The sequence below is a fragment of the Danio aesculapii genome, chromosome 14 (assembly GCF_903798145.1).
Source record: "Danio aesculapii chromosome 14, fDanAes4.1, whole genome shotgun sequence".
Classification (NCBI taxonomy): Eukaryota; Metazoa; Chordata; class Actinopteri; order Cypriniformes; family Danionidae; genus Danio; species Danio aesculapii.
The window spans coordinates 39,421,421-39,435,110 of NC_079448.1; positions in this window are offsets into that span (position 1 = coordinate 39,421,421).

The following is a 13,690-nucleotide window of genomic DNA, read 5'->3' on the forward strand; positions in this document are numbered from 1 at the left end:
ACAACTTATTACAAACCGAAAGTTTTTTTTTTTTTTTTTTTTTTCCATTTTTGTGAAAAGTTATGTGCAAATGACAATGTTGTCAAAACAATTGCTAATATACCTACCATTGGTTGATGATGTCACTGTGGAAGGAAACATGGCACACATGCACACATACTTGTGCTGTATACATGGTTTACAGTGTTTTTCCATAGGCGTAATGTATTTTACACTATAAAAAATTCTTATTATATGGCCCTACCCCTCAACCCTCACGGGAAACCTGTGACAAAAATTTCATTTTAAAAGACCTTAACCCTTTTACTGCTCCACCAGGTAAAAAACAATATTGTGTTTCTTAACTCCTAATGTCGCAAGATATTTTTATATATATATATATATATATATATATATATATATATATATATATATATATATATATATATATATAATTATTATAATAATAATAATTATTATTATTATTACAAAAAAAATCTGTCAATAGGAAGTGCAAGACCAACTTATTTAAAAAAAATTCAACATAAAATATTTTTGAATAAATCATCTATATTGTTTTGAAGTATGCCATAAAATATTTCAGAACCTCATTTAAAGTAACATGTGTTCTTCTTCCTTTTTTTTTTTTTTTTTATACCATAAAACCAAAATCAATAGTGCCACTGGAATATTATTATAAATTTTTTTGTAAACCAACAATGCTGTGTAGTGTAAAAACAGTCATTATTAAAATGTCTTTCAGTATTTAAAACGGTCAAAATATGGTCAACCATTTGGTAGAGCAGGCAGTTAAAATGGTTAAGTATGATTATTAAGCAGTTTGAATTATGGGATACTAAGTAAACAACCTTAGTACAACTATGTCATACAACTACAGTATATGACCCTCTAGTCCAAATAAACCTGTACACGCAGTTTGCCATTTTCTGCACCCTAAAATGCCGTTTTTATGTGTAAAAGAATGGCTAAAATGCATAAATGTTTTTAATTTATAGTTCAAAAGTGATCATGTTTGTAGTTTGTGCATGAATAAGTGTTCATAAAACTTTTATTAGTGCCACAGATCATGCTGACTCTCCTAGGACAAGTAAAAAAGTGATCAATTAATGTATGTCGCTAAGTACAATCCACCTTTTTTTCTGGGGAAAATGTGTCTGTTATCCATACCTTTGTGTGTGTGTGTGCATGTGTGTGAGTGCGTGCGTGCGTGCGTGCGTGCGTGCGTGTGTGTGTGTGATAGACATTTCATGTTGCATTTTTATTGACCTTGATTTGTCAATAGTGTGATTCTGAGTACTATTCAGTGCGCAAATCATCCACAAAGACCAACTGCCAAGGTCAGAATTTGAACTAAATAATACATTCCCCAGAAACTCTTGGATAATGTGGTACATACATGTTGCATCAGATCAGTTTTATGAATGCTGGTTTCTATTTCCTGCCATAATATGGATGAGAGTGAGTAGAACATTTTCTTTTGATTACTTGTAATTAGAAAAAGAGAGAGATTGGAACAACACCAATGTGATTAATTTACAATAAATGAACTGGATTCTGAACTACATTGGTTCTTGTTTATAATTAATACTTTCTAGGATGTTAAATTAAGTCTCAAATAGTGCAAGCTACTGTAACTGTGTCCTTGTAAAGCAACGTAGGGCTACGCCTGTATTGTGAGGTACAATAACACATTGCTAAATGTTTCTCTTACAACTAATTATAAGTTACAGTGTCAACAGCACTTGAGTTTTTGTTCTCTTGCTCTAAATACCAACTACTTAAACAAATTTAATATGATTAATTCAGGCTAATACCTTATTGACTACTCTTGTCCTTAAATATATTAAGATCACATATCATGAATCCATTTAATTCTATCTTGACGGAGACCTGTTTGTTGTAACTTGTCTACAGCATAACAAGGCTTTTGGGGGTGAAGGATTAATCCAACTAATTTATCTGCAACGGTACTCGGTGACAGCGATTTCACTTTAGAGAAAACAGCAATCAGCGGAGGCAAATTAACTGTTATTCATGTGTCTGTGATTCTTTTGAACCCCGTTCTAATTAGTTACAAAAGCTATACATCATAAATATCATCTTTATCTGTCAATCATTTCCCTCCACCCCCAAAGTCAGAGCATACACAAAGCATTTTAAAATCTCATTACCCATGAAGGCACAGTTTCATCTCCAAAGCCTTCTCTTTGTATCACACATCACAGACGATTTGGAATAAAAAGTGCATTGATGATCCTGGGGAGAAAAGAAAAGGAAAAGTGATAAGGAAAAGTGACATGCTAACAGATTTCTGTTCCGAATGATTTGCATTATTTCAACTTCTGAATGCTGAGCACCGCCAGGATGACCGTTATAATAATCCCCATGTTTTTTGGAGAAGATAAACACAGAAGTTTATGCAATTTTAATGGCGATATATTATTATTTGTCTTACTCTGAGTTGTTTATTATTTTCAAATCGCTCTTTTGCATTGCAAGTGGCTGATTAACTTGCCTGGTGTGGTTTTTGAAATTTATACAATTTGAAATGCAATTTTAAAGCATGCGCATGTACGCCTCTCAGATAATCCAATATGACAAACAAGAAAGAAAATATATAATATTGCCACCGCAATAGCAACAGTTCACCTAGGCGAATAAGAATGAGAACCAAAGCATTTGTGGGAAATGAGATTGCATAAACTTTTATCTCAGCACGCACAACTGACTCATTTTTCTACATGCAAGTAAAGCAATTAGCAGATTGCAAAAAGATTGAATTCCCAGCCAAATTAAATCATCGTGTCAAAGACTGTGTGTTGTCGCAGAGTTTTGCAACAGATGTGCTTTCCACTGGGAAGTTCACAATTGTAGTGCGCCGGTCTTAATTGGTTGACTGTGATTCAGTCCCAACGTGCATATTATAGGTTTGTTTTTGAGGTGCTTTCTTTTGACCTCTATCGCTTTATTTTGTGACTTGATATCAGCAAGAACAGACACCCGTCACGACTCACTCATTAGAGCTCACGCTGTATTTTTCTGTAGGCTGCAAGAAAAAATCCATGTGGCAGTGTGCTTTCGAATGTGTTTTCCAGGAATCTATTGACAAAATGAAGCTATGTTAGCCTGCAAATTTTTGATGTCTCAAGGTGACTGAACCACATGAGACCTACCTGTCTATTGCAATTAAGCATGAACGCTGCTGGTTTGTTGACCTGTTAAAGAATGGATAAACATCATTTCGTTCAGTCTAAGCAGCTCTAGATAATTGTATTGGGTCCCTAAAGTGCATAAAACGAGAAAGGAATCACATAATCCATGTCATAAAAACATCATTTGCTATGTAAAGAGGAATAAATCAAAAGTAGTTCTTTATACTTTATTAAAATGTGACATGAATAGTGTCTATGAATATTAAAGAGTAAAAACTCGCTTTCTGTGAATTAATGGCATTGCTTTATTACTCGTATTCAACCGTGCATGACGTGTTGTGCTTTCAGCATCTGTCATCTCAATGGGCCTGTGCTGCAACATGGGGACATGATATGAACACAGCATTTTGTATTGTTATGTTAGAAAAACTGTAATGAACTCAGGAATGCAAACCATCAAAAATGTATATTATTCAGTTTAAAGAAAAATAATAATAATAATAACAACAACAACAGAATAATAATAATAATAATAATAGTAATAATAGCAATAATAATAATAATAATAATAACAATAACAACAATAATAATAATAATAAAAATAATAAAATAATAATAATAATTATATATATTTATTATTATTATTATTATTATTTGTTGTTGTTGTTGTTATTATTTTATTATTATTTTTTTGTTGTTGTTGTTATTATTTTATTATTATTATTAGTAGTAGTAGTATTATTATTATTATTGATGATGATGATGATGATAGTTATATTAAATAACTTTATGGAATTATAATGTGGTAATCAATGTTTTAGTTGTATTTCTTTATTTATTCATTTAAAAAAAATCCAAAATAATATTTGTACATTTTGTTAAATTGAATATGTTTCTGATTTAGATTTGGTTTCGACAGCACAAATGTATTGTAACACTTAAAATGGAAAATGGAAAAATGTCAAATAGATTAAAAAAAAATATTTAAGGACTTATTTCTGTTGTGAGGTTTTACGATGTTTTTCATAAAGCTTCACATTTTAAAGGGACATCAGCGGGTGCTTAGAAGTTGGGTTTTATGGCTTTTGCCAATTCTATATTAAAAATTTTTATTAACGCAGTTCTGCGCAGGCAATTTCTACCTCTTAAACAATTGGAGCCTCAAGAGCATCTCCTTTGTATACATATTTTGCTTTTGTGACTTACTAAAATCTGCTCTTTGGAAAAGTAAAATTGCTGTTTCTCTAATATAATGTTATGAAAATCTGTAAAATTTAGAGATAATCACAGTAATGCATGTTTTGTTTCCTAGTGGAAAAGGGTTTGTTGCTGTGGTAACCTCCTCAAGCGAATATGCCCTCTGTTCTGGACATTTGTTTTGTGGCAGGTGACAATATGTGCTAGTAAAATTTTACTTTGGTGCTTATGTTTGATAATGCTGTTGTTAAAGCTTTTTGTGTCATTTAGGGATGTCTAAGTAAATAAATCTGGCAAGGTTATGCACATCGTAATGGGTTATGATACAGTATATTGTGATTTATTTATTTATTCATTCATTTTCCTTCGGCTTAGTCTCTTATTTATCAGGGGTCGCCACAGCAGAATGAACCCCCAACTATTTCAGCATATGTTTTATGCAGTGGATGCCCTTGCAGCTGCAACAGAGTACTGGGAAACACCCACACTCTCACATTTATACACACACACACACACACATACACTATGGCCAGTTAAATTCATCTATAGTGCATGTCTTTGGACTGTGGGGGAAACTGGAGCACCTGGAGGTAACCCACACTGACACGGGGAGAACATGCAAACTCCATACAGAAATGCCAGCTGGCCTAGCTGGGACTCAAACCAGCAACCTTCTTGCTGTGGGGCAACAGTGCTAACCACTGAGCCATTGTGCCATCTTTATTGTTGTTTTTTTATCACTGCCATTTATGTTTAATGTACACTCACATGGCACTTTAATAGGTACATCTGACTAGTACCGGGTTATTTATACCTATCAGAAGATGGGTATAATGTTGTCATAAAGAGATGGTCAGCAACAATACTCAGGTAGGCTGTGGTGTTAACACTATGCTTAATTGGTACTAATGGGCCAAAGTGTGCCAAGAAAAAATCCCCCACAGCGTTACACCACTAATACCAGCCTGAACCGTTGAAACAAAGCAGCATGTATCCATGCTTTCCATGTTCTAACGAGTGGTTATGTGAGTTACTGTTGGCTTTCTATCAGCTCGAACCAGTCTGGCCATTCTCCTCTGACCTCTGGCATCAACAAGGCATTTTCATCCACAGAACTGCCACTCACTGGATATTTTCTCTTTTTCGGACCATTCTCTGTAAACACTAGAGAGGGTTGTGTGTAAAAATCTCAGTAGATCAGCAGTTTCTGAAATACTCAGAAAGTACTCAGACCAGCCCGTCTGGCACCAACAACCATGCCGCATTCAAAGTCACTTAAATCACCTTTCTTCTCCATTCTGATGCTCCATTTGAACTGCAGCAGATCGTCTTGACCATGTCTACATGCCTAAATGCATTGAGTTGCTGCCATGTGATTGGCTGATGAGAAATTTGCATTAACAAGCAGTTGGACAGGTGTACCTAATAAAGTGGCCAGTAAGTGTATTTTGTTATTGAGAAAAAAGCTTGCACACATGTATCTACAGTATGTATCTAAACAATGGTAAAAAAGAGGGCTTTTTAGAGAGAAACTTCTACAAATGCAATAAATATTTGTGGCTGCAGAAATAACTTTCCTTTTCATGTAATGTCAGTGTTTTTTTTTTGTGTTTTTTTTTGTTTTTTTATTTGTAAATCCTGACAGTATCTTTATTTATTTATTTGTTTGTTTTCTTTCATTTATTAAACCAACATTATGCTGGCCATATGTTGGTTTTGCACTGACACGAGCTGTTCGTAAATCTGGCCCTTGATCCTCTAAACCCTCTGAACATTAGCATGGTTTACTTCAATATTAAGCAATTTAATCCGATCACAGTTTTAACCTAAAATCATCTAATTTCAATGTCAGGAATGCTTGCAACCGCTTAAAAACAATGCAGCCATAATAGATACGTTATTACTTTTCCATACAAAACTTTTCTGCCAATGTCTCCATTCCTTCAGCCTTTCTTTATATTCTCCCTCATGATGTCTTGTTCATTATCTTATGCTGTCCATACTGGAAAGGTCCATAAATGTTGCAGAGCGTTCCACATTAATAAATAATAAAACCTAATATAGGATGTTTGGAGAAATGTGAGACAAGCAAAACCTTTAAAGTATCGACCGAGGTGATTGGCGCCAAAAAAAAAAGTCCAATCTCCTCGAGCCTTCGGGAACTCTGACAGGTCAAGGTGTCTTCGGTTGTCAGGGTTTAGAGATAAGAAACCTGCAATGACACTCTGATGGTCTTCATCCCTGGAACTGCCATAACATCATGTTCCCTTTTCTCCTACTTTCCTTTTCCACTAAATTCAGCACTCACTTGCACCGCCGACCATTTCTTGTCTCCAGTCAGGATGATAAGGCGAGACCTGTCAACTTTCTCTTTTAATGCCTGCCGTTGAATGGGGGGTATTGTCCTGTGATTGGTGTTCAGGTGTCATCACCATGTCAGCCTTATAATGGCATTGGATTTCCTGGCAAAGTGAGGTGAGATAAGGGTTCAATAGGCCAATTAAGTGCCCAGCAGTACTGCTTCCTTTCACAGAGGGTCACTGCTTGAAAGAAGACCTCCTGCATTTCACTGTTTACAAGAATGAGATAGGGTTTGGATGAGATGTGGAGCTGCAGTATCCGATCAAATAGTGAGGCTTCCTGTTTTTTGCTGTGTGCTTTTTTTCCTAAAGTAAACAAGAAAAATGGACCACATTTACATTCCATATTAATATGTTTCTGCTAATTGTTCTGGAGTACACAAATTTGTGTTAATGGGATCCAAAATTTCATAAAGTGGCTTTGTCATTCACTGTGCACCATCCCATCAAAAACAGCCATATATATATATATATATATATATATATATATATATATATACATACAGTGCTCAGTATAAATAAACACACCCTATTTTGAAAATTTATATTTTTATCCATTTCTCAGTGAATATAGGCAATGTATTTTGGTGCATTTAAACAAAACAGATTTATTAAACAGATATATTTATTAAAATAGTATTTCAGTCACCAAACATATTCAAAAATTGAAAGATAATACAATTAAATGCAACCAAAATATATAAATAAAAAAAAGAAATTTAAACCTACAAAATTTCAACAATGTTTTATTTATTTATTTATTTATTTATTTATTTATTTATTTATTTATTTGCTTCTCTTGATTTTTGCCCCTTCCTTCCTTTATTTATTTTTTAGTAGACAACAAACATTTTTATGAAAGCAATAACGTAGGATTGGATTGGATTTTAGGATTAGATTTTTTTAAATCATGAATAAAGTTATGTTGTCAAGTTAATAGAATATACCTAAATGTTTAATCTTCAACGTGATTTACACAGATCCATACAAAATATGTCAATTTAAAAGCATACACAGATACAAAAGGTTGGGCAGTGTGGGAAAAGTTATTTTTGAAAGTAATGCATTACAATATTGAGTTAATCCCCCAAAAAGTAACTAGCTGCGTTACTACCCAACTGAGCCTGGTTTCTCTCAAGGTTTTTTCCTTCACTTTTGTCAATTGGTGAAGTTTCTTGTCACTGGCTTGCTTGGTTTGGGATATGTGAAGTTGCGCATCAATGAACATGCTCTTCAGTGTTTGGAGTTTCAGCAATGAAAATTAAACCACACTGGACTGAACTAAACTGAACTTCAACTCTGAAAACTGGACTGACACAGTTTCAATTTACTAGAACTTCTATCTTAACTATGTTAAGCTGCTTTGACACGATCTACATTGTAAAAGCGCTATAGAAAAAAAAAGATGAATTGAATTGAATACCAAGTTACTTTTTATGCCAAGTAATGCATTGTTACTTTTGTGTTACTTTTTTGTTACTTTTACCTGGCTGAGGCTTGATCTCTTTCAGAGGCTTAATCTCTTTCTTGTTTTGTTTTTCTTTTCTTTTTTTAATAGAAGAGCTTTGCTATTAACAACATGCTGTATGACCTAGACCTTCATTTACCTTAAAAATATATATTTTAGGAAAATGTTATCTGAGAACTTCCTGACCCAAGAGCTATACATGGCTTATGTACAGATTATCGAAAGTTTAAAGCATTGTGTTTGCTACTTTTTGTCTTAAGTTTTTTTAAAGATAATTAATTAAACTAGTAGTAAAGAAGTAACTTATTACATTTTCAGAAAAGTAACTCAAATATTATTTCTTACCTTTTTTTATTATTACGTATTATTATTACTTTACTCGTTACTTAGAAAAGTAATATTATTATGTAACTCACTTAACTTGTAATGCATTACCCCCAAACACTGGATATGAGTATGTACAATGTCTATAGTGCCAGTCTCTAGTACTGTATGCAGCACAAATATTTTTTCACTTATGTTTTCTGTCTTGCTTCTAGTCCAAATATCTAAAAGTTGTTAAATCAAGAAACATTTTCTAGACAAGCAAAATAACTGTCTTGTGTTAAGAAGTAATATGACAAAATTAAGTTTTAAAATAAGATTTTCCTTAAAACAATAAAAATATTCTGTCAATGGTGTAAATGCAAAATAATATATTTGTTCCTATTGATATAAGATTATTTTGCTTACCTTATTGTCAGATTATATTGCTTGCTTTAAGGAAAAACACACTTAAATTTGACATAGCGTTTCTTAAAACAAGACAATATATTTTGCTTGTCCAGAAGGTCCTTCTTGATTCAAGAAATGTTAGGTGTTTGGACTTGCTTGGTTAGAACTTGTGGTGCTGCTCATCTATTAGATTTAAACTGAACTTAAACTCTGAAAAAGGGACTGACCGTTTCAATTTGCTAGAACTTGTAAAGGCGCTATAGAAATAAACATGAATTGAATTGTATTAAAAACAAAACAAAAAATCTAAGTAAGAAAAGCATGTTTGCAATGTACACCCTTTAAAGAAAAAGGAGTGAGATGTCCTCACAAATCTTACGCTCAGAGCCCTAAACCACACTCCCAGGTCACAGCCCCACGCCACACACCAGTTCTACTTATACAGCTCTGAGAAGGTTTCAAACCAGCCATCAGCCACTTGTATAAGAGCACAGCTTCTATTCTCTGACCAGCAGAGGTCTAAATATCAGGCATAAACATTGCCTTTTTTGCTAAAAGATTTATTTGAGTTTGGTTTTCACCTCATTTTTAGTTCGCAGAAAACAACGAGGGTGAGTTTAGCAGGATCAAGAGCTCATCTCACTCTAACCTTCCTTTTGTTGGTGTTGCCAGTTTGAGTTTAAGCCATGATGAAACTTAGCAATGTTGATGGAAGCTTCTGTAATTACAGGACTGTGTTTTTCAGAGCACAGACCGCAGCACGGGTAATGGGACAGCGAGAGCCAGCGTTGGCTTGCCTGTGGGTAGTTAAGGGCAAGAAGCAAGCAGACTGCCTGATTAGGTGTAGCTGCAATGAGAGCTGAGGGAACTAGTCACAGTGCTTCATGGGCATGTCGTGCTCCTTCGCTAATGGATATCATTAGCCTTAGCCGACACACCGCCCACAGCCTGTTTATTAGCACCCATTACACCACCATTGCCCCACAGCCCTATGCACTAGCAACCAACCCTACAAACCAAACGGTTTGTGTGGCTGTGTGCTTCTGTGGTTTGTGAGTATATGAGTGTGTATGTGAGAGAGAGCATATGAAAGAGAAAAATAGGTCTAGAGGATGCTTTGCCAAATAAACAGAACATTCATCAGACGATTCAATTAAAAAGTTGAAATGAAATTTCCTTCAAATGTTGTCTGTTGTGGAAAAAGAGAAACGGATTGTGTGGATCCTGACAGCATCACTCCATGGTTCCCGTGCTGTCAGGGTTGTCAAGATAACTCATTTTGCTTTTGCAGATGTATATTTTAACAGTTCCTGCAGACCGTTTCTCTCTCGAAATTTGACTCAATCCATAAATCAGCAAGAAAGACATTTTTCAAAGTCAATATCTGTGAGAGCTTCAGTTATAATGCATAATATTACTAATACTTATAATAACCATACTACTACTAACAACAGTAACAGCGACACTATTGATAATAATTACAATGATATAAAAATAAATAAATAATAAACAAATAATAATAATAATAATAGTAATTAATCACAGATACCAATAACATAAAAATAAATAAATAAAATAAGTAAATACATAAAATAAACAAATAAATATTAGTAACATTTAAGTAATTCAAAGGTATTATAATTATTATTATTATTATTATTATTATTATGCAAATTAATACATAAATAAATACATTAATTAATTACATTTAAGTAATTCAACATTATTATTATTATTATTATTATTATTATTATTATATTAATTATTGTTATTATTTTTTATTATTATTATTAATACTATTATTATTAATAATAAATATATAAATAAATACATAAAATAAATGAATTAATTTTATTCATTTAAATAATTCAACATCATTATTATTACTATTATTATTATTATTATCGTTGTTGTCGTTATAAAATAAACAAATAAATCAATTAATAAATTAATTAATAACATTTAAATAATTTAACATCATTATTATTATTATAAAATAAATAAATTAATTAATTATTAACATTTAAGTAATTCAACATCATCATTATTATTATTATTAATAATAATATAAAATAAATACATTAATTATTAACATTTAAGTAATTCAACATCATCATTATTATTATTATTATTATTGGTAGTAGTAGTAGTAGTAGTAGTAGTAGTAGTAGTATAAAATAAACAAATAAATAAATTAATTAATTAAATAATATTTAAGTAATTCAACATAATAATCATCATCATTATTATTATTATTATTATTATTATAAATAAATAAATACATAAATAAATAAATAAATTAATTAATTAATTAAAACATTTAAGTAGTTCAACATTATTATTATTATTATTATTATTATTATTATTATTATTATTAAAATTGTTGTTATAGTTCAGATGCAAAAGTCTCTAAGTGCCATCTGACATTTTCTTCAAAAATGAAGAAACGAAGTATGTTGGTTCGCTAGTTTTACTTATGATGTGATGAATGGCTTTAAAACAAAATTCCTTCAACATAATCATGAGAAATCTGAATTTTGCATCAGGACTGTTCATTTGCTAGAGGAGGACATAATCACATTACATCACTTTTCAAAGAGGTATGTTTTGTGTTCATGAAATTCTTCATTGGTTCTGTGTTCACAAATTTGCTCCAAAAGTTTTAAATAATTGGAAAAAATTACAACCAAAGTGTGTTTTGCATATTTACATATTAAGGGGATTGCTTGTTAAAAAAAAATAATAATTGAATAATGGAACTACAGTGCTTTTGTAAAGCTCGATACCAAACTTCAGAAGCAATCGTATTATTGCTGTCACACTATTAATAAATATTTGAGCATTTCTTACCTTTAATACTATATCAGCTAAATTGTCTTTTCTCAGACTTATCTGTTCAAACAAAACTCATGTTCGGACAGATGGCTTCTCCGCAAGCCTTAATCTGTGGAGAGAAAAATAAATAAATAAATGAAATCCTAAATAAAGATTTGCATAATTCTGTTTGGTTCTGAGGGGATGGTGAAAAGCAGGTTTAAATGGCTAACTTGAGCATTCCCATTACTAAAAACAAATTATACTAAACCAATAAACACTATTATTTCAAATGTCTTGCTACTGTACAGTATAATTACATTATAATAACTGAGTTACATGGTCTCAGTAGAATAAAAAGGCCTCTAACAACAATTTAGCAAAACTCCAAAACTTGCATATGCATGTAATTTACTGCTGTGTAACCGTCAACAACTTTTATACCTTTTAACAGAAAATATTTCAAGCCGATTCTCAATTATTGAAGATTCACTTTTAAATGGTTCTCTTATAATATATATATATATATATATATATATATATATATATATATATATATATATATATATATATATATATATATATATATATATATATATATATATACAGTATGACTTTCACGATGTAGTTAAAATTCTTGGTTGCCATTCATTTCAAATAACTGCCAAAATAGTGTGATTTTGTGATACAATTTACTGCAGTCACATTTATTTCTTTTGGAGAAAATTTTAGATATTTTTGTAAATCTCACTGTGAATTTTTAAACTGCTTTAAAAAATGGTATTATAATAATAATAATAATACAAAACGATTCGACTGGTTAAAATCAAAGACTCTAGAATTCACAAGACATGTCACTTGTATAGTTTTGAACGAGGAAAAGTGTAACGGTCAATATAGCGAATGAAGCCCCGCCTACTAGTACAGGATCGATCGCTATTAGACTGACATTTCTCTTGGGGAGAAGCTCGGACCACACATGTGCTTTAAGTTTTTGTGGTCTACAAACACACTGAAATCTCAGAGAATACTTGCTTCACAGACATAAGAAATATATTAAAATATAGTTTGAAATCTGTACATTTTAATGAACTAACTATACTTGTAATCTGTATGAAATTCACATGAGGTACAGTCCGTGCTGTCAAACGCACATCACATGACAGCAACAACTCAAACACCACAAACGTGTAAACAAATAGTTGCTATCATTTCTGGAGGAGATTCACCATTAAGACTAAATTGTAAATTACTTCAGAAGAGCAGCGCACTCTGACGAAGCATTATTCAGAGGATAATAATGTGTACACGGCCATATGAGGTTGGCGTCATGATCTCGGTTCTTTCGAGTGTGCATGCACATTAGCTCGGTCAACCTGAAAAAAGGCCAATTTTGTTTGATTTGAACGTTTAGAAAGAAAACTTATAGAACAGTCGTTGTTTAATTTTATTGGTGTTTACAAATATGTAATGTTATCATAAGCTGCGCAAACAGTTTAGGAGAATTTAATGTGTTCCCATTCAGACAGAACGCCAGAGGCCAAGAGGCGTTTTAGAGATGACCGCCGGACTTTGGTAAAATGCATCACTTTACTGGTCAAAAGCAATGAACTATGTGTTTTTAAATGGTTGCTAGGTGGTTGCTAAGGTGTTCTGAGTGGTTTTTAGGCAGTTGCTAAAGCATTTCTAAGTGGTTGCTAGGGTGTTCTGAGTAGTTTCTTGGTGGTTGCAAGGTGATTGCTAGAGTGTACTAAGTGGATGATAATAATAGTAATAATAATATTTGGCATCACAGTGGCACAGTGGGTAGCGCTGTCACATCACAGCAAGAAGGCTGGTGGTTTGAGCCCCCGCTGGGTCAGTTGGCATTTCTGTGTGGAGTTTGCATGTTCTCCCAGTGTTGGCATGGGTTTCCTCCGGGTGCTCCGGTTTCCTCCAAAGTCCAAAGACATGTGCTGTAGGTATATTGAATAGTAAGCTAAATT